General features: G+C 32.3%; 1 protein-coding gene across 2 annotated transcripts in view; it reads left to right on the top strand.

The window, feature by feature from the left end:
• The first annotated feature begins 4,985 nt into the window (after positions 1-4,985).
• LOC145247969 (uncharacterized) overlaps positions 4,986-22,729 on the top strand; it is a 394,038-nt gene continuing 376,294 nt past the window's right edge. For both annotated transcript variants that reach the window (XM_080109621.1, XM_080109619.1), the window contains exons 1-2: positions 4,986-5,055; positions 6,896-7,050. The gene's annotated coding sequence lies outside the window, so the exon portion shown is untranslated. The remainder of the gene's footprint in view (positions 5,056-6,895; positions 7,051-22,729) is intronic.

Genomic DNA, 22,729 nt, shown 5'->3' with positions numbered 1-22,729 from the left:
TACATCAACAGCTGTTAGAAGAGGATTATTATGCACGGCTAACTTTCTGTCACCAGTTCAAGGAAAAACTTTGCAATGATGATGCATTTGTGAGTAATTTACTGTTTTCTGATGAACCAAGATTTCACATTAGTGGCAAGGTCAACAGGCATAATTGCCGAATTTGGGGAACTGAAAACCCAAATGAAACTGTTAAACATGAAAGGGACTCTCTTAAAGTTAATGTGTGGTGTGCGTTGGGAATAAATCGAATCATAGGGCTATATTTTTTGAAGATCATGTTATTAACAGTGACAGCTACTTAGATATGTTGAAGAATTACTTTATTCCGCAACTTGAACAATTAAACTTGAAAGATGATACAGTGTTTCAACAAGATGGAGCTCCTTGTCACTTTGCTCGGCGTGTTAGACAGTAATTTCCTAACAGATGGATCGGAAGGGGTGGACCATTTCATTGGCCTCCACGTTCGCCAGATTTGACTCCATTAGATTTTTTTTATGGGGACATGTGAAAACAATTGTGTATGCAACCAAACCTAGTTCATCGGAAGATTTGAAAGCTAGAATAACTAATGTGATTTCAGGCATTACTATAAATCATTTGGCAAATGTTTTTCGTGAACTGCAAAATCGTATTAGCCTTTGTATTGCTAATGATGGAGGGCATGTGGAAAGTTAAATAAAATTTCAATAAAAGCTTAAAAAATATAGATTTACTTCTTTCAAATCCATTTTACAGATTATTTCTATTGCAAATACAAATAAAGTTATAAATTTTTTAAAGTGCACACGGACTTTATGGACACACACACACACACACACATATATATATATACTAGCATTTCAGCTCGGCGGTGCCCGGGTGTTTGGATGTGTCTGTTGAACAAAAAAAAATGTGATAGTAGGAAGGCAGACTTGAGCCTGTACCGCAAAGGAGGAAAAGAATGAGGTAAAAACCTAACGTCTATGCTGTTACGACCACTGCCAAACCGGAAGGAGCATCTTTTAAAATTAAAGCTAGACAATCTAAAGGAGAGGATAACTTTCAAAAATATCGGCGAAAAAACTGACCCCCTCCCCTGTAGAAAAGTGCGTAGTTGAAGGGGAAGATATTAATGTTTTTAGCCAATTTTTCGATATGTGTCGTATGAAAGGTCGAACTTTAAAACGATACTGATCTTGGTAAAATCCGTCGCCTCTATTGAAAGTTTAACGCAGACATGCAAACATACATACATACATACATACATACATACATACATTTATATATTGGTAACTAAAAATTTTCGACCAAAACCGATGAAAAAGCTTGCCCTATCTCTGAATACCCTTTATGTAAAATTTCAAATATTTAGACCATAAATTGTCTGAGTAATTTGGAAGAGACCGCAGAGGTCAATTTTTTTTTTAACTTTTACCCGTTTTTGACCCCCTTAACATTTATTGTTTTGGGCTCAAATCAAGTGATTAAGTTAGATCCATGTCCAAGGAACCTATATCTAAAATTTTAAGTGTTTAGACTCAAAATTGTCGGAGGAGTTTGGTATAGTTCTCAAATGTCAAATCGTTGAACTTTGACCCTTTAATCGCAAAATTTCTGGCCAAAAACCGATCACATCGATTTTCCCAAATGTCAGTACCCTGTATATCAAATTTCGAGTCTGTAGACTAAAAATTGACAGAGTTATTGCGTAGGGAAATGTACACAGACACACAGATACACAGACAAGTTCACTTATATATATATATATATATATATATATATATATATATATATATATATATATATATATATATATATATATACTAGCATGGCCGCCCGGTATTGCCCGGGTGTTTGGATGTGTATGTTGAACAAAAAAAAAAAAAGTGGAAGTAGGAAGGCAGGCTCGAACCCGTACTGCAAAGGAGTAAAAGAACGGGGTAAAACCTAACGTCTATGCTGTTACGACCACTGCCAAACCAGAAGCGACATCTTTTTAAATTAAGGCTAGACAATCTAAAAGAGGGGATAACTTTCAAAAATATCGGCGAAAAAACTTACCCCTCCCCCCCTGTTGGAAAGTGCCTAGTTGAAGAGGAAGATATTAATGTTTTTAGCCAATTTTTCGATATTTGTCGTATGAAAGATCGAACTTTAAAACGATGCTGATGTTGGTAAAATTCGTCTCCTCTATTGAAAGTTTAACGCAGACATGCAAACAGACATACATACATACATTTATATATTGGTAACTAAAAATTTTCGACCCAAACTGATGAAAAAGCTTGCCCTATCTCTGAATACCCTTTATGTAAAATTTCAAATATTTAGACCAGAAATTGTCTGAGTAATTTGGAAGAGACCGCAGGTGGTCAATTTTTCAACTTTATTATATTTATTATTTTATATTACGGAAACATAAATCGTAAAATTGCCAACTCATTAATGAAACGGCTGTAATGAAAAAATCCAGGAAATAAACGAAGGTTATAAAAAGAAAACGTGAGTCTTTGAATTTTCAACAAAATTTTGCACTATATATATATATATATATATATATATATATATATATATATATATATATATATATATATATATATAATAAAAATTACAATTAAATTTACAAAAATGATCCAAGATGGCAAAATTAAAGTATATTATAAATATTAAAGAATTAATATTTATAAAGTTATCTCAGCCTCTGATGAGAAGGAAAGTATTTCTTCGAAACTCTGCGGATTAAGGACTATCCACTTATCTAGTGTTTCCTTTTCAGATTAAAGATGTTTTTAACTCTTTTTCAAAGTGTTTTTAACATGTTTTATTAACTGTTTGCTTGTATATATATATATATATATATATATATATATATATATATATATATATATATATATATATATATATAGTAATTTATAAAATATATATGGCGATTAAGCTACACTGAATATTCTGCGTTTCATCCAACTATAGGATTCGTCAGGCTTATGTCACGCGTCACGTTACGTCAGGCGCATAAGCCTGACGAATCCTATAGTTGGATGAAACGCAGAATATTCAGTGTAGCTTAATCGGCATATATATTTTATAAATTACTAACTAGCTCTACCTACGTATTGAGCACTTTTGAAGTAAATACTTAAAGTTTACGCATAAATCTATACTTTCGTATATTAAATTTATGTGAATAAATGAAGTAGTTATATATATATATATATACATATATATGAGCAAACAGTTATATATATATATATATATATATATATATATATATATATATATATATATATATATATATATATATATAGTAATTTATAAAATATATATGGCGACTAAGCTACACTGAATATTCTGCGTTTCATCCACTGTAGGATTCGTCAGGCTTTTATATATATATATATATATATATATATATATATATATATATATATATATATATATATATATATATATATATATATATTACTATATGGATATATATAAATCGTGAGAAAAAAAGTTTTTTTTGTTGTTTTTTTTTTTTTGTTAAATATTATTGTACGAGGAATCTTCTCGAGTAAAAATCTATTGATAAAAACTCATTTTGTATTGAGAAATACACACTTAAATATATAAGCATTAAGTAAAGAATAACAAGTTATCCAAAATGGCCGTCTAGGGAGCTCTACTGTCTTCTGTTTAAACCTTTTGCTCCAGGTTGGTTTAAACACTTTACAACTAGTACCATAGCATGTTGCAAATTTAAAACTTTTCCACACAGAGACTCTTGGTTTATGATGCAAATGATATTTTAGGAGAGGACGACCTAAAAACCTTTCGAGCAAGGTTACATTCCCAGCAACTTTACCGGTTATTTCTTATAGTGTCTGCTAAAATCATAACTTCTGTTATCTGAGAGAATGCTTTTACAAATCATGAAAGTGAAGTCATTATTTACAGATAATTTTATAAAATAAACAGTAGATTCTCTACAGTGCAATGTTGACTACAATGCATTGTGGACTAAATCACTGCAGCGAGACGTGTAAAGCCTTCTCCCGGCACACAGCAGGCAGGGTGGGGGTCCCTAACTTGAGCAGGCAATCAATTGATTTGCTTTTTTTTTTTAAATGAGAGATTTCACCGATTTCAATGACAATAAAAATATGGGTAAGTGGAACGTTTGTTGATCCTCGTTCAATCCCGGAAAACGTTAGGTCTCCCTGATTATATATATATATATATATATATATATATATATATATATATATATATATATATATATATATATATATATATATATATATATATCGGGCTTGAAACCGACGGTACCAATGACCTGTCTCAACTAACAACTTTCTGTACACAAAATATAAGTACGCTCTTAAAATTTGGATTTTCCTTTTAATTGAGCACTCTGCTGGAATTCTTTTTCCAAAAAAACTAATCAAATTATTTATATATATATATATATATATATATATATATATATATATATATATATATATATATATATATATATACTGGTGGAATGATAAAAGACAATATGATTTCATGTCCGTTTGATGAAAACCGGTTTTCTTTTTCTTTTTTTTTTTTTTTTTTTTTTTTTTGTTGCAGACCATCTACTAGTTGGCCAGTTGTGTACAACTCCCAGAAACGATGCGTTTTTGGGTTGTTTTTTTTTTCTGAAGAACTTGCAAAGAATAAGAATTCATTTTCCCATAATTTATTAAACTGATGCTTTCTTTCACTTTCTGCTTTTCTTTTGTTCGTTTTTTTTTTTTCATTGTGAAAGCAAAAAAATAAATAAAACAAAAACAAAAACAAAAACAAAAAAACTTTTTTCCAAGAAATGTGATCTTATTTTCTACGTGAGATGCTAACAAGATTAAAGGTTGTACGCAATGACACCAAACGGCAAATATCTGGCAAACGTAATAAACCATTATATTGTTACGTAAATGACGTTTCTGAATTTTTTTAGACAAGGATTGGTTGTTCGTATTATTTGGATTCATCAGACTACTGTTCTCATCTTGCGTGTAATTTTCACAACGTTTCGGTCGATGTAACCTACAACCTTTTTCTGGGGTATATCACTTTCTTTTTACATTTGATTTTTCCAAGTACTCTAATCACTGTGCCACGAGTCCTTGCAGACAATTCTGGTACGAATTTTAGGAGCCTTGAACTTATTTTATTTCGGCCCTGTCGGTGGGGCATTAGAATACGCCGACTGCCCCCTCCCCACCTGCAGAGGGTAAAAGTCCCTCAATGGGGGTCCTGGATATGACCTTAAACTATATCCAGTGGTGAGGCCCCAGCTTGTGGGCTTTGGGGAGTGTGGAGCCACCCTTTAATTACCATTGCTCCCAGGTCCACTCTGACCTGGAGTGGTAGTACCTGTTAGGGTCCCAACTATGGGTTGAATAGAAACCGACGTGAAAACAACAAATATATTCTATTAAAAAAATTTTTCTTCAAAATCTTTGGATTCGGCATTAAATAACCCAAAAAGGGTTGTTATGCCGTAAAACAAAAACAACCAACCAACCAACGTATTTTATTTCATTCAGTGGAGGTCTTGTTAGTGCTTGCCCTTCTCGATCTTTCTATCCTCCTTGACCCTTCAAAACTATTTGATGTGGTGTTAGTCTATGCCGATACCACCGTTTTTGGTTGAGGGGTGGGGGTTTACTTAACTTAGGATTTTTCGATTTTAGATTTCTAGGTTGCATGTGGGGTTTCACAATCTTTTTCTTTTACTTCTGTTGTGGTTTCCATATGACTGGTTAGCGCTTGTAGCTCATGTTTCTGCATTCAAGGGTTTTCCTTAAGATTTCATTTGCCTTTAGCATTATCATCCATTGTACATTCTCAATCTTCCTCTTGATTCCGATTTCTCTGCCTTTTTTTCTAGTGCTTTAAGACTGTTCCTAGTGCTTCTACAATTATTAGTATTATATTGATTTTCCTCTTGTTCCATATTATTATTATTATTATTATTATTATTATTATTATTATTATTATTATTATTATTAACTAGTAGTTTTTACACAGGCCATAATTAAAGATTTCTCTGTGAAAACAACCTGTGGTGCTCCCTGTAGTCTGAGTGACTATAAGTCTCCACAGATTTCCAGTACTCTCCACATTTTTCGGTAACCTTTACAAAAGAGTTTGCATTTACCATTGATTTTTAATTGGTAGCAACCATTGGTCTTCACTGGAATTTGGGTGGCAATAAATCTCCCCAAGGTCCCAGTCTTATTCGCTGGAATTCAGTGGAAGTCTTGTTAGTGTTTTCTCTCCTCAGTCTTTTCATTCATTGACTCTCCTCAACTATTTGGTGTACCTATTTACTATGCCTCCCCACGGGACAGAGTTAGACACCAGGGTCGTTTTTTAACGTGGAGAAAAGGTACAAAAATAAAAATTGTCTCAGTCGTGAAGGATTTCTCCTCCACCGAAAGAGAACAAGAAAATGAAGTGCAGCATCTGAAGAACAGATGGTATTTATTTGCTCCCCCACCGAGCAAATTAGGCACAAGGCCGATTTTTAATGTGAGGAGTGAAGGGAGGGGGAAGGGAAAAAGGGGACCAGCTCCCGAGAGGTGGGAAATGGGAGCTGGTTAATGGTCAGGCATGTGGGGTTGCCCCCACATCTGGTCTTTGCTAGTCATAGCTAGTCATAGCTAGTCATAGCCTGCAGCATCTGCCGGAACAGATACTACACTTTGATCTTGGCTAAATTTGGTGTAATGCCAATTAATGACGACACTTTTTTTTTTAAGTGTGTTTGTGTGGGGGGGGGGTACCTTACAATTATACAGTTTCAGTTTTCTTGATTCTATGTCGTGTTTCTTTAATTTTTTTCTGTAGCAGTTTTTATAAGACAAGTTAATGTTGACTTCATTTCTATTTAACACAGATTCCAGCAATTTACTCATGATGCATAGGAGACTGACCGGTCTGTATTGAGATGGAGATGAGCGATCACCTGAATTTTTAAATACGGGACATACTGATGAGGTTTTCAAAGGTGTTGTGAAGCAATTCTCCTTAAGACAACACTTAACCAGCTTTGTAAGTATGGGAGCTAGTTCTGGTTGAAGCTTTTTGAGCACTATAATAGGAATGCTGTCAGTGCCAGTTGCTTGACTGGAATTGAGGTTTTTGATTAGCTTGGCAACATAACGCATAGATAATTGCATGTCGCATAGTATGTTTTCAGACACAGGAGGAAATACAGGGTGATTGGCAGCCCTGATTGCATAGGGTAGAATTAGCTGCAAAGTTTTTGGCAAATAGTTTGGCTTTGTCCGATGCTGACGAGATTACCTCAGGTCGATTGATGATGGTTGGGATAGAGCATACGCTTCCATTCAGGACCCTGTTTGTTATTTGCCAAAATTGGTGGGAACCAAGCTGCTGCTCAGCTACTTTGAACTTGACAGACTGAACTGAGTATAAAACTCTCTTGTGTTCTTTATTACTCATTTACAGTGGTTGTTGGCAGTCCTGAAGGCGACTTTAGTCTCAGTACATCTATTACATTGGAAACAATGGAAATAGTGAATACTTAACATAATTAAATCCTTCTTAGATAAGACCTCTATTGTTCCTAATATTCATTAATGACCTCCCCAACATAAATTGCCTCTGAGATGGGTATATATGCTGATGACACCACACTCTATAACAGGCATGACAGGAAAACAAATGAACATATATCTAAAGAAATGGCAAAAACACTAGAGGATGACTTCCAATCTGTAGTTGAATGGGGACATAAATGGATGTTCACATTTAATGCTGCCAAGACTAAACTGGTTTCCTTCAATAATTACAAGAAACCTTCTCTGCCACCAATAGCAATGGCCAGTGACTCTTTATCTGAGAGTACATCTTTCAAACTGCTTGGCCTAACGTTCACAGGAAACATGAATTGGAACAATTACATTGAAAGCGTTGCCAGGGCCACTGCGAAGAAGGTAGGCTCTCTCTACCGTGCTAGAAAACTACTAACACCTGAAAATATCCTGTACCTCTATAAGGCAACCATTCGTCGATGTATGGTGTATTGCTGTCACATTTGGGCTGGTGCATCTGCTACTAGTCTCTCGCTCCTAGGCAAGGTTCAAAAGAGAGTTGCAAATCTGATAGGCCCTGAACTGGCATCTAAGCTTCAGCCTCTGTCCCATCGACGTAATGTTGCATCCCTCTTCCTGTTCTACAAGTATTTTAATGGTGAATGCTCTGGCGAACTGCAGACACTTGTGCCCCCACGACGTAGACACCCTCGACAAACGCGACAGGCAGCTAAATCCCACCCCTACACAGTAGAGATCCCTAGATGTAAAAGATCTTTCTACTCCAGTAGTTTCTTCCCCAGAACCGCTAAACTCTGGAATTCCATTCCAGGCCACTGCTTCCCCAACTGTACTGACATGCAGAAGTTCAAGTGTAACGTGAACCGACATCTTGCTGCCCAAATCCCAACATAGTACCCCAGTAGCTGTTGCCCCAGCAATATGACATTTTAATTCATGCAGATTTCTTATGTCTTATTATAGAGCGAATTCTCGATTAATTATTATTTATTATATATATCTCACCTGCCTGTATGTATGTATGTATGTATGTATGTATGTATGTATGTATGTATGTATGCATGTAAGTAAGCCGTGGTGAAGGCAACCTTTCTAGGAGAAGCAAATCTCTGATTTAAAAAACCATAAAGCGGAAGACCATTACCCGCATTAAGCTGGTCTGCAGTTTAATTTGTTGCTGGCTATCTTGCTCTTGCTTGTTGCTGGATCTCAACATTTTGAACCGAGAGAGAGACTTAGCTGTTGTACAAAGCTAACACTCTGTAACATCATATTTGGAGAGTATGAAGCAGCCTATACCTACAATTAACTATTTCATCAGGTCTGATACTATGAAAACATGAAATGGAGCGGTAGACCTGATATAAATGTACAAAACTATCCCCGTCAGCCATAGAGTATCAACATACTGTACGATGGAGAGGTATGTCAGAGAACTTATTACATGGTGTCTTTATCTTAACAGAGACAACCAAGTGATCAGAAGATCACAGTGGTGACAGAACAGAAGATGAACATAGCTCAGGGCAAGTTGTGAGAAAAAGGTCTCGGAGACTTGCATACTGACCATCAGTGTCGGGCACACAGATGGGTTCGTTAACAATCTGGGTTAGGTCATAAGCAATGGAGAAATCGTGACAGAACCTCTCCTCATCATCTGTCTTGTTTGAGTGGGTTAACTATTCCACATTATAAACATTGAAGTCTTCACAGGCGTGAATGTTAGCTGAAGAATGAGCAAACAGGATGTGGTCAATTTTCTCAGATATGCTCTTATAGGTAGTAACTCTGCTGTTATCGAAGCAATATAGAGCAAAAAATAAACGCAGTGGTGTGAGCACATGCAATCCAAAAGCACATATTATGCGAACTCTGTAATTTGACAATACGCGTTCAAATCTCTTCGAAACCGTTACATTCACTTAAACCGTAATACGATTGGGAAAGCTATGATTATTTGCCCAACACTCTCTGAAAATTAGCAGTATGGGTGAAAAATATGTCGTTTAACATTAATCGTTTCCAATAAGTATTATGTTTCGGCAAACACGGTTTGATATGCCGTGGTTTAGAGAAAGAAACCCATTTTTTGTATTAAAATAACATTAACTTCCCACAAAGTCGATTTCATTTTTACCACTTGAATATCTCTTCTTTAAATATCTCGCGTATCTGATTATAATCTTGTTAAGTACAAAGATTGTGTGATTTATTTTACTGCATTTCAGTCCTTTTCATGTTCTATTTCCATGTAATAGGAATTTGGGATCTTCTCTGGAGATGTCCCTACCATGTAGAAAGCCATCTCTAATGTAGGCACATATTCCATGCTCATATCGATCTTGGGGTCAGATTCGGATATTAAATTAGAATATCCTTTAATTACAAACTTAGGAAGAATAAGTTTGGTTTGGTCTCCTGTAATTGGATTTCAACCTCTGGAAAGTTGGAACATACACCCCCTGATGTGGGATAAGGGGTGGGGTCTACGTTGGAAGTTGAGTTCTGGGTTTAATCTTGTATTCTTTCTGGAGATTTTTCATGGGGGAGTTTTAGGATTTGTGGAATAGGTCCACAGACTGGGTTAGAGCAAGTTAGAGAGGGAAAGTAAGGAAGAAAAAGAAGTTTTATCTCGAGGCTAAAACAAGAAACATTCTTTACTCACTAATTTTTGTGTGACTGACAGATACATTATTCATGCAAAAAAAAAATATATAAAAATAAGTACATATTTGTCTGTATTGTAGAGTGCAGGATGATTTAATCTATATTCGTAGATATTTTCTATGCAGTCACTTTTAATTTTGTTACACTGGTTGCATATTTACAACAGCTTTTTTATTGAATGTCACGCTCTGAATATGTTTTATGGTTTTGTTAGTGGGACGAGAATCATCATCAGCAGCAGCTAGCAAATGTTGATTTCAAACATCGATTGGAGAGGATCTCAATCAACGTCTTCTTTATTCAATCAAAAGCGCATTATTTGTAATATTTATTTAAAGCAATTGTATGTGCATCAATTAAAATATATTTAAGCGTACAGTGTATCACAAAAGTGAGTACACCCCTCACATTTCTGCAGATATGTAAGTATATCTCTTCATGGTCCAACAGTGACGAAAATGACACTTTGACACAATGAAAAGTAGTCTGTGTGCCGCTTATATAGCGGATTTAATCTATCTATCTATCTATATATATATATATATATATATATATATATATATATATATATATATATTATCTTCTTCTATTATATCTATAAAAACAGAGATGTGTGTGCCACAGACGGTTTCTGATTGGTTAATCCAATAATCACATCTCCTAAAAAACTATGGTTCCTACGTTCTTAAATTTACCATAAAATATTATGCCCTTATTTATTGTCCATCTTGGAAGGGTCTATTTTTTCCCTAACTTGCCATTTACAAATTACAAAATTACGAAACTTACACCAGCCATCACAATCCAACCTCCGACACCACGTCCGCCATTCTGGCGCTAGCCGCACACACGTACACACAACACGAAAACAAACGCTGTCCTCCAAAGGACAGACTATTAGTACTACTACCCAGCACACGCGCACACACGCACACATACACACGTTCACTACCGTCCTTGTGTACGTCACGTTGTTATGGCAACCAAGCCCACTGACTTTCACACCATAAACACACACAGTAAATCTGATTTTCTTAATTTTCTCATTTTATTACTTTGGTATGTTCCCGTTTATCCATTCATTTGCTTATACTTTCTTTTACTACATTTTTTATTTATTTTTTTTATTTATTAAAGGTAAGAGAGTAATTCGGGTATGCATACTAAACTGTTAACCGTTAGTTTGCGTGTTCGATCCTGATCGATTCTACTTTTCTTTTTAATTCTATTCGTTTATTAAATCCTATCCGAAGCGGGAAGGGGCTATACCCTTTCCTTCCACCTCCCCCCAAGGGTGAGTTCCTAATGGAAGAGCGTCCGATCCTCCACCCACCTACGGGCAAGCAGGGGGAGCTGGCCACAATCCTCCCACCAAAAGAGGAAGCCTGGCAATTTCTCACCCGAAAGGGGGGAGCTTGGCAGTTTCTCCCCCCAAAGGAGGGAGCCGGTGTCCCCCCCAAGGGTGGGGGGGGGGCGAAGAGGCCAGGAGGAGGTGACTTTTTTCTTGGGGGGGGGGGAGAAGCCTCCAGGCACCCTCCTCCCTGAAGGTGGGGTTGGGGATTATCTCTCCCTGAAGGGGGGAGGCCGGCACCAAGCATGTAAATCCAGAGGGGTGACTTTTTTTGTTACCCCTCGGAGTGGGAAGGGGGCCGATCACCCAGGCAACGCCGGGTAACCCCTGCTAGTATATATATATATATATATATATATATATATATATATATATATTTCCGAAACGATTGTACAATTTATTGATTTTGTTTGTTCTTCCTTATGAAATCGATTTTTGATTTTTAATTTTAATTATAAATTATCAATCATCTTACTTAATATTAAAATACCTCTAGGATATATATGCCTATCGAGTTTATTATATATCTACATTACAACGAGCACTGTTTTCTTTTCTTTCTTTAATTGTATTATTGAATGTACTAATACATTAAATATACTCTGCTCTTTAGACTCTTGTTCTAATTCCCAAAGTGTATATATATATAGATATATATATATATATATATATATATATATACGTACACACACACACACACACACACACACACACACACACATATATAGTACTTTAATGGTGAATGCTCCGACGAACTGCAAGCACTTGTACCCCTTCGACGTAAATACCCCCGACAAACCCGAAAAGCAGCAAAATCCCACCCCTAACACAGTAAGAGATCCCTAGATGTATGTAAGAGTGCTTTCTACTCAAGTAGTTTCTTCCCCAGAACTGCTAGACTTTGGAATTCCCTTCTGGGTCCCTGCTTCCCCAACTGTATTGACATGCAGAAGTTCAAGTGTAATGTGAACCGACATCTTACTGCCCAACTCCCTACATAGTGCCCCTGTAGCTTAGGTCCCTGATAGTAGTCCCCTACATCAAAGTGGCAATGTGCCTTGTTTGGGGTGAAAAAATCTAATAAAAAAATAAAAATAAAATAAATGTGTGTGTGTGTGTGTGTGTGTGTGTGTGTGTGTGTGTGTGTGTGTGTGTGTGTGATAAAGATAGAGATAAGTACAGAGATTTGAACATTATAAATATCTTCAACAGTGCTGAGTAGTGAATAGAGCCTAGTAGAGTAATTAGTTTGATTTTTTTTTCCTGGAATGAACTATAAATGTTTCTGTGTAGCTTAATGATAATAATAACTATTATTTTATACTTACAGACACTAGTGTTTGATATTTACGCAATCATCAGTGTAGGAGGTGACAATTCCTACTTGTTTGGGAGATTCAAACCCACCCACAATTCCACTTTTACTCCATTTGCTAAGCCTTTATCTATGGGCCACCAAACAGTTGCCACGAGAATGAAGTGAATTACTAACTAATAAACGCACAATTTGTGCGCAGACATTAAACAATCCAGAGTATTAAAACGACAGGAAGTTGTTGATGTCGCATAAACGCTAGTTGACTACCTCTTGGTTTATAATTCCCAAACAGTGCACATCTGCACATCTTTAAGTATTCTTAAGGGGGGGGGGCTTGATAATTATAAAATATGCTTATTTAATTAAATTGCACCCTTTATTTATACAAAATCTTTTTATTTATGAAACTCGATGTGTATATATACAGAGCATATTCAAATAAATGAGAAAAAATCTATATTCCAAATTCCAAGACGTTAATGTTTATTTCTTTCAGTATGTTAAAATGTTCAATTCTTGACACCACCTATTTCGTAGCACAGACTGTAATTATTATGTCACTTTTTAAATTCATTCTGCCCTTAACTCATCAGAGGATTAAGAACTCATTAACTTTAAAAGAAAATAAAAATCCGGGCCTTGATAAGTGGTGACCTCCATGTAAAAAAAAAAAAGAATTAACTTTAAAAGAAAATAAAAATCCGGGCCTTGATAAGTGGTGACCTCCATGTAAAAAAAAAAAAAATTATTAACTTTAAAAGAAAATAAAAATCCGGGCCTTGATAAGTGGTGACCTCAATGTAAAAAAAGAAAAAAAAATTAACTTTAAAAGAAAATAAAAATCCGGGCCTTGATAAGTGGTGACCTCCATTTAAAAAAAAAAAAGAATTAACTTTAAAAGAAAATAAAAATCCGGGCCTTGATAAGTGGTGACCTCCATTTAAAAAAAAAAAAGAATTAACTTTAAAAGAAAATAAAAATCCGGGCCTTGATAAGTGGTGACCTCCATGTAAAAAAAAAAAAATAATTAACTTTAAAAGAAAATAAAAATCCGGGCCGTGATAAGTGGTGACCTCAATGTAAAAAAAGAAAAAAAAATTAACTTTAAAAGAAAATAAAAATCCGGGCCTTGATAAGTGGTGACCTCCATTTAAAAAAAAAAAAGAATTAACTTTAAAAAAAAATGAAAATCCGGGCCTTGATAAGTGGTGACCTCCATGTAAAAAAAAAAAAAAGAATTAACTTAAAAAGAAAATAAAAATCCGGGCCTTGATAAGTGGTGACCTCCATTTAAAAAAAAAAAAAAATAACTTTAAAAGAAAATAAAAATCCGGTCCTTGAAAAGTGGTGACCTCAATGTAAAAAAAAAAAAAAAAGAATTAACTTTAAAAGAAAATAAAAATCCGGGCCTTGATAAATGGTTACCTCCATGTAAAAAAAAAAAGAATTAACTTTAAAAGAAAATAAAAATCCGGGCCTTAATAAGTGGTGACCTCCATTTAAAAAAAAAGAAAAAGAATTAACTTTAAAAGAAAATAAAAATCCGGGCCTTGATACATGGTGACCTCCATGTAAAAAAAAGAAAAAAAAAATTAACTTTAAAAGAAAATAAAAATCCGGGCCTTGATAAATGGTGACCTCCATGTAAAAAAAAAAAAATAATTAACTTTAAAAGAAAATAAAAATCCGGGCCTTGATAAGTGGTGACCTCCATGTAAAAAAAAAAAAAGAAATTTACTTTAAAAGAAAATAAAAATCCGGGCCTTGATAAGTGGTGACCTCCATGTAAAAAAAAAAGAATTAACTTTAAAAGAAAATAAAAATCCGGGCCTTGATAAGTGATGACCATTAGGTAAAAAAAAGAAAGAATTAACTTTAAAAGAACATAAAAGATCCGGGCCTTGATAAGTGGGTACCTCCATGTAAAAAAAAAAAAATAACTTTAAAAGAAAATAAAAATCCGGGCCTTGTTAAGTGGTGACCTCCATGTAAAAAAAAAAAAGAACTAACTTTAAAAGAAAATAAAAATCCGGGCCTTGATAAATGTTGACCTCCATGTAAAAAAAAAAAGAATTAACTTTAAAAGAAAATAAAAATCCGGGCCTTGATAAGTGGTGACCTCCATGTAAAAAAAAAAAATAAATAAATAATTTTAGAAGAAAATACAAATCCGGGCCTTGATAAATGGTGCCCTCAATGTAAAAAAAAAAGAATTAACTTTAACAGAAAATAAAAATCCGGGCCTTGATAAGTGGTAACCTCCCTGAAAAAAAAAAATTAACTTTAAAAGAAAATAAAAATCCGGGCCTTGATAAATGGTGACCTCCATGTAAAAAAAAAAGAATTAACTTTAAAAGTAAATAAAAATCCGGGCCTTGATAAGTGGTGACCTCCATGTAACAAAAAAAAAAAAAAGAAAGAAATTAACTTTAAAAGAAAATAAAAATCCGGGCCTTGATAAGTGGTGACCTCCATGTAAAAAAAAAAAGAATTAACTTTAAAAGAAAATAAAATTCCGGGCCTTGATAAGTGGTGATCTCCATGTAAAAAAAAAAAAAAAAAAAAAATTAACATTAAAAGAAAATAAAAATCCGGGCCTTGATAAGTGGTGACCTCCATGTAAAAAAAAAAAAGAATTAACTTTAAAAGAAAATAAAAATCCGGGCCTTGATAAGTGGTGACCTCAATGTAAAAAAAGAAAAAAAAATTAACTTTAAAAGAAAATAAAAATCCGGGCCTTGATAAGTGGTGACCTCCATTTAAAAAAAAAAAAATTAACTTTAAAAGAAAATAAAAATCCGGGCCTTGATAAGTGGTGACCTCAATGTAAAAAAAAAAAAAAAGAATTAACTTTACAAAAAAATAAAAATCCGGGCCTTGATAAGTGGTGACCTCCATTTAAGAAAAAAAAGAATTAACTTTAAAAGAAAATAAAATCCGGGCCTTAATAAGTGGTGACCTCCATTTAAAAAAAAGAAAAAGAATTAACTTTAAAAGAAAATAAAAATCCGGGCCTTGATACATGGTGACCTCCATGTAAAAAAAATAAAAAAAATAATTAACTTTAAAAGAAAATAAAAATCCGGGCCTTGATAAATGGTGACCTCCATGTAAAAAAAAAAAAATAATTAACTTTAAAAGAAAATAAAAATCCGGGCCTTGATAAGTGGTGACCACCATGTAAAAAAAAAAAGAATTAACTTTAAAAGAAAATAAAAATCCGGGCCTTGATAAGTGGTGATCTCCATGTAAAAAAAAAAAAAAAAAAAAATTAACTTTAAAAGAAAATAAAAATCCGGGCCTTGATAAGTGGTGACCTCCATGTAAAAAAAAAAAAGAATTAACTTTAAAAGAAAATAAAAATCCGGGCCTTGATAAGTGGTGACCTCCATGTAAAAAAAAAAAAAAAGAATTAACTTTAAAAGAAAATAAAATTCCGGGCCTTGATAAGTGGTGATCTCCATGTAAAAAAAAAAAAAAAAAAATTAACTTTAAAAGAAAATAAAAATCCGGGCCTTGATAAGTGGTGACCTCCATTTAAAAAAAAAAAAAAATAAACTTTAAAAGAAAATAAAAATCCGGGCCTTGATAAGTGGTGACCTCAATGTAAAAAAAAAAAAAAAAAGAATTAACTTTAAAAGAAAATAAAAATCCGGGCCTTGATAAGTGTTGACCTCCATTTAAAAAAAAAAAAAAAGAATTAACTTTAAAAGAAAATAAAAATCCGGGCCTTGATAAATGGATACCTCCATGTAAAAGAAAAAAGAATTAACTTTAAAAGAAAATAAAATCCGGGCCTTAATAAGTGGTGACCTCCATTTAAAAAAAAAGAAAAAGAATTAACTTTAAAAGAAAATAAAATTCCGGGCCTTGATACATGGTGACCTCCATGTAAAAAAAAAGAAAAAAAAAATTAACTTTAAAAGAAAATAACAGTCCGGGCCTTGATAAGTGGTGACCTCCATGTAAAAAAAAAAAAAGAAATTTACTTTAAAAGAAGCTAAAAATCCGGGCCTTGATAAGTGGTGACCTCCATGTAAAAAAAAAAAAAAAAAATTTACTTTAAAAGAAAATAAAAATCCGGGCCTTGATAAGTGGTGACCTCCATGTAAAAAAAAAAGAATTAACTTTAAAAGAAAATAAAAATCCGGGCCTTGATAAGTGATGACCATTAGGTAAAAAAAAGAAAGAATTAACTTTAAAAGAACATAAAAATCCGGGCCTTGTTAAGTAATGACCTCCATGTAAAAAAAAAAAAATTAACTATAGAAGAAAATAAAAATCCGGGCCTTGATAAGTGGTGACCTCCATGTGAAACAAAAAAAAAAATTAACTTTAAAAGACAATAAAAAATCCGGGCCTTGATAAGTGGTGACCTTCATTTAAAAAAAAAAAGAATTAAATATAAAAGAAAATAAAAATCCGGGCCTTGTTAAGTGGTGACCTCCATGTAAAAAAAAAAAAGAATTAACTTTAAAAGAAAATAAAAATCCGGGCCTTGATAAGTGGTGACCTCCATTTAAAAAAAAAAAAGAATTAACTTTAAAAGAAAATAAAAATCCGGGCCTTGTTAAGTGGTGACCTCCATGTAAAAAAAAAAAAAATAAATAATTTTAGAAGAAAATACAAATCCGGGCCTTGATAAATGGTGACCCCCATGTAAAAAAAAAAGAATTAACTTTAAAAGAAAATAAAAATCCGGGCCTTGATAAGTGGTGACCTCCCTGAAAAAAAAAAAATTAACTTTAAAAGAAAATAAAAATCCGGGCCTTGATAAGTGGTGACCTCCATGTGAAAAAAAAAAAAATTAACTTTAAAAGAAAATAAAAAATACGGGCCTTGATAAGTGGTGACCTTCATTTAAAAAAAAAAAAGAATTAAATATAAAAGAAAATAAAAATCCGGGCCTTGTTAAGTGGTGACCTCCATGTAAAAAAAAGAAAAAGAATTAACTTTAAAAGAAAATAAAAATCCGGGCCTTGATACATGGTGACCTCCATGTAAAAAAAATAAAAAAAATAATTAACTTTAAAAGAAAATAAAAATCCGGGCCTTGATAAGTGGTGATCTCCATGTAAAAAAAAAAAAAAAAAAAAAAAAAAAAAATTAACTTTAAAAGAAAATAAAAATCCGGGCCTTGATAAGTGGTGACCTCCATTTAAAAAAAAAAAAATTAACTTTAAAAGAAAATAAAAATCCGGGCCTTGATAAGTGGTGACCTCAATGTAAAAAAAAAAAAAAAAGAATTAACTTTAAAAGAAAATAAAAATCCGGGCCTTGATAAGTGTTGACCTCCATTTAAAAAAAAAAAAAAAGAATTAACTTTAAAAGAAAATAAAAATCCGGGCCTTGATAAATGGATACCTCCATGTAAAAGAAAAAAGAATTAACTTTAAAATAAAATAAAATCCGGGCCTTAATAAGTGGTGACCTCCATTTAAAAAAAAAGAAAAAGAATTAACTTTAAAAGAAAATAAAAATCCGGGCCTTGATACATGTTGACCTCCATGTAAAAAAAAAGAAAAAAAAATTAACTTTAAAAGAAAATAACAGTCCGGGCCTTGATAAATGGTGACCTCCATGTAAAAAAAAATAATAATTAACTTTAAAAGAAACTAAAAATCCGGGCCTTGATAAGTGGTGACCTCCATGTAAAAAAAAAAAAAAAAATTTACTTTAAAAGAAAATAAAAATCCGGGCCTTGATAAGTGGTGACCTCCACGTAAAAAAAAAAAGAATTAACTTTAAAAGAAAATAAAAATCCGGGCCTTGATAAGTGATGACCATTAGGTAAAAAAAAGAAAGAATTAACTTTAAAAGAACATAAAAATCCGGGCCTTGTTAAGTAATGACCTCCATGTAAAAAAAAAAAATTAACTATAGAAGAAAATAAAAATCCGGGCCTTGATAAGTGGTGACCTCCATGTGAAACAAAAAAAAAAATTAACTTTAAAAGAAAATAAAAAATCCGGGCCTTGATAAGTGGTGACCTTCATTTAAAAAAAAAAAGAATTAAATATAAAAGAAAATAAAAATCCGGGCCTTGTTAAGTGGTGACCTCCATGTAAAAAAAAAAAAGAATTAACTTTAAAAGAAAATAAAAATCCGGGCCTTGATAAGTGGTGACCTCCATTTAAAAAAAAAAAAGAATTAACTTTAAAAGAAAATAAAAATCCGGGCCTTGTTAAGTGGTGACCTCCATGTAAAAAAAAAAAAAATAAATAATTTTAGAAGAAAATACAAATCCGGGCCTTGATAAATGGTGACCCCCATGTAAAAAAAAAAGAATTAACTTTAAAAGAAAATAAAAATCCGGGTCATGATAAGTGGTGACCTCCCTGAAAAAAAAAAAATTAACTTTAAAAGAAAATAAAAATCCGGGCCTTGATAAGTGGTGACCTCCATGTGAAAAAAAAAAAATTAACTTTAAAAGAAAATAAAAAATCCGGGCCTTGATAAGTGGTGACCTTCATTTAAAAAAAAAAAAGAATTAAATATAAAAGAAAATAAAAATCCGGGCCTTGTTAAGTGGTGACCTCCATGTAAAAAAAAAAAAAGAATTAACTTTAAAAGAAAATAAAAATCCGGGCCTTAATAAGTGGTGACCTCCATGTAAAAAAAAAAAATAAATAAATAATTTTAGAAGAAAATACAAATCCGGGCCTTGATAAATGGTGACCCCCATGTAAAAAAAAAAGAATTAACTTTAAAAGAAAATAAAAATCCGGGCCTTGATAAATGGTGACCTCCATTTAAAAAAAAAAATTAACTTTAAAAGTAAATAAAAATCCGGGCCTTGATAAGTGGTGACCTCCATGTAAAAAAAAAAAAAAAAAGAAAGAAATTAACTTTAAAAGAAAATAAATATCCGGGCCTTGATAAGTGGTGACCTCCATGTAAAAAAAAAAAAAAAAAAAAGAATGAACTTTAAAAGAAAATAAAAATCCGGGCCTTGATAAATGGTGACCTCCATTCAAAAAAAAAAAATTAACTTTAAAAGTAAATAAAAATCCGGGCCTTGATAAGTGGTGACCTCCATGTAAAAAAAAAAAGAATTAACTTTAAAAGAAAATAAAATTCCGGGCCTTGATAAGTGGTGATCTCCATGTAAAAAAAAAAAAAAAAAAAATTAAATTTAAAAGTAAATAAAAATCCGGGCCTTGATAAGTGGTGACCTCCATTTAAAAAAAAATAATAATTAACTTTAAAAGAAAATAAAAATCCGGGCCTTGTTAAGTGGTGACCTCCATGTAAAAAAAAAAAAAAGAATTAACTTTAAAAGAAAATAAAAATCCGGGCCTTGTTAAGTGGTGACCTCCATGTAAAAAAAAAAAAATTAACTTTAAAAGAAAATAAAAATCCGGGCCTTGATAAGTGGTGACCTCCATTTAAAAAAAAAAAAAAGAAATTAACTTTAAAAGAAAATAAAAAATCCGGGCCTTGATAAGTGGTGACCTCCATTTAAAAAAAAAAAGAATTAACTTTAAAAGAAAATAAAAATCCGGGCCTTGTTAAGTGGTGACCTCCATGTAAAAAAAAAAAAAAGAATTAACTTTAAAAGAAAATAAAAATCCGGGCCTTGATAAGTGGTGACCTCCATTTAAAAAAAAAAAAAAAATAACTTTAAAAGAAAATAAAAAATCCGGGCCTTGATAAATGTTGACCTCCATGTAAAAAAAAAAAGAATTAACTTTAAAAGAAAATAAAAATCCGGGCCTTGATAAGTGGTGACCTCCATGTAAAAAAAAAAAATAAATAAATAATTTTAGAAGAAAATACAAATCCGGGCCTTGATAAATGGTGACCCCCATGTAAAAAAAAAAGAATTAACTTTAAAAGAAAATAAAATTCCGGGCCTTGATAAATGGTGACCTCCATTTAAAAAAAAAAATTAACTTTAAAAGTAAATAAAAATCCGGGCCTTGATAAGTGGTGACCTCCATGTAAAAAAAAAAAAAAAGAAAGAAAGAAATTAACTTTAAAAGAAAATAAATATCCGGGCCTTGATAAGTGGTGACCTCCATGTAAAAAAAAAAAAAAAAAAAAGAATGAACTTTAAAAGAAAATAAAAATCCGGGCCTTGATAAATGGTGACCTCCATTTAAAAAAAAAAAATTTACTTTAAAAGAAAATAAAAATCCGGGCCTTGATAAGTGGTGACCTCCATGTAAAAAAAAGAAGAATTAACTTTAAAAGAAAATAAAATTCCGGGCCTTGATAAGTGGTGATCTCCATGTAAAAAAAAAAAAAAAAAAAATTAACTTTAAAAGTAAATAAAAATCCGGGCCTTGATAAGTGGTGACCTCCATTTAAAAAAAAATAATAATTAACTTTAAAAGAAAATAAAAATCCGGGCCTTGTTAAGTGGTGACCTCCATGTAAAAAAAAAAAAAGAATTAACTTTAAAAGAAAATAAAAATCCGGGCCTTGTTAAGTGGTGACCTCCATGTAAAAAAAAAAAAATTAACTTTAAAAGAAAATAAAAAATCCGGGCCTTGATAAGTGGTGACCTCCATTTAAAAAAAAAAAAAAGAAATTAACTTTAAAAGAAAATAAAAATCCGGGCCTTGATAAGTGGTGACCTCCAGTTAAAAAAAAAAAAGAATTAACTTTAAAAGAAAATAAAAATCCGGGCCTTGATAAATGGTGACCTCCATGAAAAAAAAAAAAGAAATTAACTTTAAAAGAGAATAAAAATCCGGGCCTTGATAAGTGGTGACCTCCATGTAAAAAAAAAGAATGAACTTTAAAAAGAAATAAAAATCCGGGCCTTGAAAAGTGGTGAACTCCATTTAAAAAAAAAAAAGAAATTAACTTTAAAAGAAAAAAAAAAAAGTCACTTTACAAGAAAATAAAAATCCGAGCCTTGATAAGTGGTGACCTCCATGTAAAAAAAAAAAGAAAGAATTAACTTTAAAAGAAAAGAAAATTCCGGGCCTCGTTAAGTAGTGACCTCCATGTAAAAAAAAAAATTAACTATAGAAGAAAATAAAAATCATGGCCTTGATAAGTGGTGACCTCCATGTAAAAAAAAAATTAATTAACTTTAAAAGAAAATAAAAATCCGGGCCTTGATAAGTAGTGACCTCCATGTAAAAAAAAAAAAGAATTAACTTTAAAAGAAAATAAAAATCCGGGCCTTGTTAAGTGGTGTCCTCCATGTAAAAAAAAAAAAAAAAGAATTAACTTTAAAAGAAAATAAAAATCCGGGCCTTGATAAGTGGTGACCTCCATGTAAAAAAAAAAAAAAATAATTAACTTTAAAAGAAAATAAAAATCCGGGCCTTGATAAGTGGTGACCTCCATGTAAAAAAAAAAGAATTTACTTTAAAAGAAAATAAAAATCCGGGCCTTTATAAGTGGTGACCTCTATGTAAAAAAAAAAAAAAATTAACTATAAAAGAAAATAAAAATCCGTGCCTTGATAAGTGGTGACCTCCATTTAAAAAAAAAAAAGAAATTAACTATAAAAGAAACTAAAAATCCGGGCCTTGATAAGTTGTGACCTCCATGTAAAAAAAAAATTAACTATAAAAGAAAATAAAAATCCGGGCCTTGATAAGTGGTGACCTCCATGTAAAAAAAAAAGAATATACTTTAAAAGAAAATAAAAATTCGGGCCTTGATAAGTGGTGACCTCCATGTAAAAATAAAAAAAATTAACTTTAAAAGAAAATAAAAATCCGGGCCTTGATAAGTGGTGACCATTATGTAAAAAAAAGAAAGAATTAACTTTAAAAGAAAATAAAAATCCGGGCCTTGTTAAATGGTGACCTCCATGTAAAAAAAAAAAGAATTAATTTTAAAAGAAAATAA

Source organism: Euprymna scolopes, chromosome 26 (assembly GCF_053919585.1).
Source record: "Euprymna scolopes isolate OS-2025 chromosome 26, ASM5391958v1, whole genome shotgun sequence".
Lineage (NCBI taxonomy): Eukaryota > Metazoa > Mollusca > Cephalopoda > Sepiida > Sepiolidae > Euprymna > Euprymna scolopes.
This window is presented reverse-complemented; position numbering and strand designations above follow the sequence as displayed.